General features: G+C 38.0%; 1 long non-coding RNA gene across 1 annotated transcript; it reads right to left on the reverse strand.

Annotated features, from left to right (window-relative positions):
• Positions 1-1,997: 1,997 nt before the first annotated feature.
• On the reverse strand, positions 1,998-5,186 carry LOC137128730 (uncharacterized). Its single transcript, XR_010914636.1, has 3 exons — positions 5,016-5,186; positions 4,450-4,496; positions 1,998-2,075 (listed from the first exon to the last, which is right to left on the reverse strand). It is a non-coding gene; the product is annotated as an uncharacterized lncRNA (long non-coding RNA).
• Between the last annotated feature and the right edge of the window lie 977 nt (positions 5,187-6,163).

Here is a 6,163-nt window from a genome sequence, read left to right on the forward strand (position 1 = left end):
AGCTATTTCATAATAGTTACATTTTTTTTCTCCCAGTATCACTTAAACGTTCCCATCCTGAGGAACTGATCACTAAAACAGGCTGAACTTCTGAGTAAAGTTTTTTTTTTTTTGCACCTGCTTCGTCCTGTTGACAGGTCCTTTTTAGCTGAAGTCATGATCTTATGAACTAGAAGTTTCTTTGTAATAAAATAATACAAGTTTAATGAAGTCTGCCTTCTCATTTCAATGAGAATAAGATGAATAATTAGCCCTTGCATCAGAAATATCTTACAGATGTGTAACACGTCAGGATGTGAAGTAATAGTGAACCGAATATCTTGTTGTCTGTGGATAAAATATTACTTCACATCTTGATGTGTTACAGATCTGTAGGATATTTCTGATGCAAGGGCTAATTATTCATCTCATGCTCATTCAAATTAAGCATTCAAATGAGTCAAGATCATGTCAGGAGTAATATCACACAGGTGATGTCATACTGATCATTTGCTATTGTGGTGTGTGAAATGAACAAAAAGCATTGGTATTATTTTCATAATCAAGTGACATCTGTGGCATGAAATCCAGGCCAGAGACATAAATTGGATGTTGTTGGAGGTCATTAGTTCAGAATCCCACAGTGTGATCCCACCCACCAGAGAAACTTTTAGTTAGCCGTCAAATCACACGTCTTGTAAAAATGTGGTGAAAGTCAAGTTAATATTTAGTTAAACTTACCTGTAACTTTTAGTTTTATCGCCCTAGAAGGTCTAAATGCAGTTTCAAGTGCGGCTGCACATTGAGTAAAAGCACATTCTTTTTGTCTATGGTTTCTCTGAAATAATTATAATATACATTAGTCAGGAAGCGTTAAATATGGTTGTTGGCCAATGGTGCTTGAAAGTCTATAAAAACTTTAGAATTTCCCAGTTTCTGCTTGAATAAGAACCGACAAAGATTTTCATGCAGTTGATAAAATTAGGTAAAGGAAACCGAATTTAACAAATGAGTCTAATATATGTATTGAATATTTATTGTGGAAAATGATCTAATCCTAAATATGTGAATGTGTCAAAATATGTAAAATATGACTTATCAATTTGAGGAAATTAGGTTTTCTTTAATCGACAGATTGACAATTAGGTGTGAGTCATGTTTATAGAAGTGTGTCCTGGAGATTTCAGAGGTCCTTAGAAGAGTAGCTAAGGGCTTATTAGGTGGGAGTTTGAACAAGCAAATAGCAAATAAAGAACAAATGGAGAACATTCAACATCACTGTTACCTTCACCAGGAGCCGACCAACAAAGATCAAACCAAGAGCAGAGTATGATCTTTGGCTATGGGTAATTAAAAGCATCTCTGGGTGTGAATAATGTCATTGTTCATGAGTCCACCATTAGGACAACTCAGGACAACAAGCATGGCATGGAGTTGCAGGAAGAAGGCTGCTAGCCCCCAACAGGACACTGCTGACAGTCTACAGTTCATTTCAAAGCCTTGTGTATATGTCAGAAAGTTTTGTGAAGGTGGAAAAACGTTCCGTTGACTGATGGGACAAAAGCAAAACTTTTTGCCCTAAATGAGAAGCATCATGTTTGACAACAAGCAAACTCTGCTTTCCAGCCTATAAGAACCATGTGAAACGTGGTGATGACAGAATCCTGATTTAGATCTGCTTTGCTGCTTCTGGAGCAGTACGACTTGCCATCACTGATAGAGCTATGAATTTTGGGTCATACAACCAAATTCTTAATCAATCCATTTGGGTGGGTGGGTGGGAGGAAACTGGATTAGCTGAAGGAAACCCATGGGGGAGAGATTCAAACCGAGGACCTCTCAGCTGTGAGGCAGCAGTGCAAACCACTCCACCACCATGCTGCCCTGCACAACCTAATTCTACCAAACAATGTCAGAGTGTATCAATCTGTGAACTGAAGCTTAATCGAAACTGGATCATGCAGCAAGACAACAACCTTAAACACATTGGTAAAATCTGAATAAATGTAATACTGTGACCTTAATTCCAGAGAAATGCTGTAGAAGGACCCGAGGCAGGCAGGAAGCCAGCCAACATCCCTGAGTGTGAAGCTGCTCTGTGAGGAAGAATAAGGAAGACAATTAAGTTTCCAAAGAATTCACAGTACAACCTCTGCATCAAATGACATGTATTGTGTGCACCAATTAAATAAAATGCATGTTACAATTATTTTCGAGAACAGTGTTCCCTTGTTTCCTTTCTTTGATTCTGCTGACCTGAATACTTCGGCCTCGTCGTTAAAAAACACCTCCCTGCTTCAACGCCCTTTCAAATATCTGCATCTTCTCTGGAACTTTTAGTGTGAGTTTGTCCGTTTTAATCAGATTCAATAACAGGTCATTAAACCACAAGAGGGAGTTACACAATGAACAATAACGGGTTGATAACACTGTAATAAATAGGGAATTACGAAAACTGTATTGGTCATACGGGCAATCAATGTACCCCCACCCATCCGAATGCCAGAAGAAAGCCTGTCTTCCTCAAATACAGCGCAGTAAATTCTATATAAGGACACTTCTTTACCAGCAGTCTATATATTTTAACATAACCATAATGTGGATTGTCATTTGCTATAATGTATAAGTCACACAACTGTAATGACTTTAAATGCAACCTTGTGGTGTGTGTTTGGTTTTGTGGAATCTAGTTTTCTTAATTTAACTCCTTATTTCATGGCACATTTACATTTTGTTCTTTGGTTCAACTCACTGTATTCCACAGTCAGTGGGTCAGATGCCTTTTGATGCACATGATGTTTTTTTTTTTTTTTTTGTTTGTTTTTTTTTTGCTATAAAGCAAATTTTCAAGTTGCAATACCACTGAGATTTAGCCATATGAAGTCGCAGCATTGTGGCAAATGACCATGCATGATCACCCCATAGAGATCCACATGATATGGGTGTTGTGTCACAATACAACATTACCCAAACAATTTCATAGCCAGGGCGACTGTAATGGCATCAAATCATTGTGTCCACTTTTTCCCCAGATCAGGTTATTTGCAGTAAAACCCTTTAAACAGAAACCTTTGCTGTACTGTGGGACATCAAACATGTTCTGCTTGGCGGTTCTATAACAGCACAGTTAAAGGCAGGGAACATGATATGCTGAGCCAAGGAATGTCATGTTCTTGGGCTGTATCATTTCTGTAAAAGTGCTGACAGTAATTATGCTGCATTGGTGGTATGCTGAGATGAGAGAAGCTTTTAGTTTGTATGCCTGTAATTGTAAGTCTAAAAGCCCATGCGGTATTTCAACGTGCATGCCTATATCATGAACTTTTTTTTTTGAAAAGCTTGCACAATTACTGACAAACTGAACAGTTTGTCAGTAATTGTCAAGTTTTGATAATAACTGCTCTATTTTTGTTTCATCACTTGTGGATTTTAATCGGTTTTGTCTCCAACGTTTGACCTCCTTCTAAAACACCCATACATAAACCTTTGTTGACTAAAATACTGTTTAAAGTGACCTTTGCACGTCAAGAGTTGCTGACAACGGCACAACTCATACAATAAAAAAAAGAGCATTGCCCACTGAGAAGCACATTAAAATTTATTAATTCAGTAGCATCTACTTATGAAATTAAACATAACATTTTTGAATGTTACAAAATTATTTATTTTAAAGCAGTGTTTTTTTTTTTATCAAAGGAACATAAAAATATGTTTTATATTTGCTAATAAGTCACTTTTTGGTTTGCCTTTCAGCTTATAAGTTTAGGGTTGCCACAGGGGATGATTAGTCCACATGATCATTTGGTACATTTTTATGCTGGATGCCCTTTCTGATGAAACCCTCCCCAATTTTACTGGGCTTGGGACCAGCGCTGCTTCGCAGCGGATGGAGATGGGTGGTTTGGGGTTCAGTGTCTTGCCCAGGGACCCTTCGACATGTGTTCAGGGAGGGCTGGGTGTGATCCTCTGACCCTATGGTCTGAGGGTGGGACTGAGCTGCCCTTTCGTTGTCACATTTATGTTCATTAAAAATAGCTAGATTTAGTGGTTCTGAAAGAAAACCAGCACAAAGGTCATATCAATAATGGAAAGTATCTCTTTCAACGCCTCTCCTATGATAAACAGTAAGTTATAGTTATATCCATATATGATACTGACCTGTAAATGACCTTTAAATGATTTGCAAATCATTGCATGCTGTTTGAAATGACATTTTACACAATGCCCCACAAGGCAGCATCATCATGGAGTGTTTGGCTAGAAAACCTTACTGCTAGAAGGTTTTCCAGCCTTGTTGCTGCCCTCCCCATGCTTGCATGAGTTTACTCCCACAGTATAAAGACATGCATTTCAGCTTAATTGGTGACTCTGAATTGCCGGTAGGTGTGAATGTGAATGGTTGTTTGTCTGTGTATGTCTCTCTGTATTGTCTCTGAGATACACTGTAGACCTGTCCAGGGTGTAGCCTACCTCTAGTCCAATGACAGCTGGGATAGGCTCCAGCCCCTGATCTGGACCTGAAAAGGGTAAATGGTTACAGATAATGGATGGACAGACAAACATGTTCTGTATGTTATAAAATTACATCATTTTAATATTAAGCATTGTACATGCACAGGAACCAAACAAACACATTGGTAGTTTATTTTCATGTTTACGTTTATTGACAGATTTTGTGGGATGTAGAAAAAGAAATCAGTCTAAGAGTAACATGCATCACATGCAGTCTAAACATGTTTTGTTAAAAATGCTGAGTTCAGTGTTGTGCCAGTCAAACAGTGATCACATCTGATTACCAACCATCAGTAAGCACAACAACACACTGTACAAAGTCCTGCGGTTGCAGACAGGGCTCCTTGCTCAATTAAAGCCACAGGAGATTTTAATGGCACTGTTTGCAACTTCTTGGTTTCATGCATAAATTTGTCACGATTGTGATCTGATTTTCACCAAAGTCACAAATATCAACAAACACAATATTTCTAAGCTGATAAAATAAAAACAGCTCTGATCCTTCATGTTTTTATTAAACTCACCCATTAAGCAAACAACGTGTTGGTGGAAAAAGTAGCTATTTAGCTTCTGAGGTCACTAAACATCAACTGGAGTCAGGTGTTGATTTATATGCCACTCGGTGTCAGTGTGCATAAGCTGATGTAAACCATTCAATGCACAAAAAGAAATGGCAGCAGACCTAGGATGAAGAATTGTTGATTTGCAAAGGGTTACAGAGTAGAGTCAAAGACTTCTGATATTTATCAGTCACTCGTTAGACTTACTGTCTATAAACATAGATGATAAGGTACTGTGGTTATTTTCCATTGAAATGTGCAGTGAGATAAAAAAAAAGAACCCTAAAATACCCGATAAAGACTTGAAGGATTCATCTTGGTTAACATTTGTGTTCATGAGTCAGTCATGTCCAAAACATTGGAAAAGGTTGAATTCTTTGGGAAGAATACAAAAATACTACATCCTAAGAATATGGCTTAACTGAAGCAGTTCAGTAATCAATAACCTTCCAAAATTACACCTGAATATTGTGCGGGTCTACTCAACAGCTGCAGGAAGTACTCGTTTGAAGTTATTGCTGCCAAAGGTGGTTGAATTAGTTAGTAAAACACTGTTGCCATTACTTTGCTCATTCATACCTTTGTATGTGTTATTGCATGTGTTCAATGAAGACATGAAACATGATGACAGAGTTTTATGAGCTTAGAGATATTGCGTTTGTTAGAATTTGTGACTTTAATAAAGATCAGATCACATTTCATGAACAAGTTATGCAGAAAAAGGAAAAATTGCAAGCAGTGTAATAACTTTTCCTTGAGACTGTACCATGTTGTGTTTTTTTTTGGGGGGGGGGGGGGGGAGGGGACAACGTATAAAGGTTAGTGTGAAGACTGCTGAAAGATTTCTGGGAAATTACAGATATAATGCCACCTTGTGGTCATAATTAACTTCATCCCAGTCCGGGGTTGAAAGTAACTAAAGTGAAAGTTTTAGGAATGTGCCTCGGAAATTGGGCTATATTGCAACTCTTTCCACTGCTAAAACGAACTTATTTTTACAGGTCATAAAATTAAATCTGTCTTTTTTCCGTGATGTTGGTCCTCTACTTATTTTAAATTATAATTGCAGACCCGTGAGATCGGGGACCTGTCCTCGTGCAGCTACAGGGCAG

Source organism: Channa argus, chromosome 6 (genome assembly GCF_033026475.1).
Source record: "Channa argus isolate prfri chromosome 6, Channa argus male v1.0, whole genome shotgun sequence".
Lineage (NCBI taxonomy): Eukaryota > Metazoa > Chordata > Actinopteri > Anabantiformes > Channidae > Channa > Channa argus.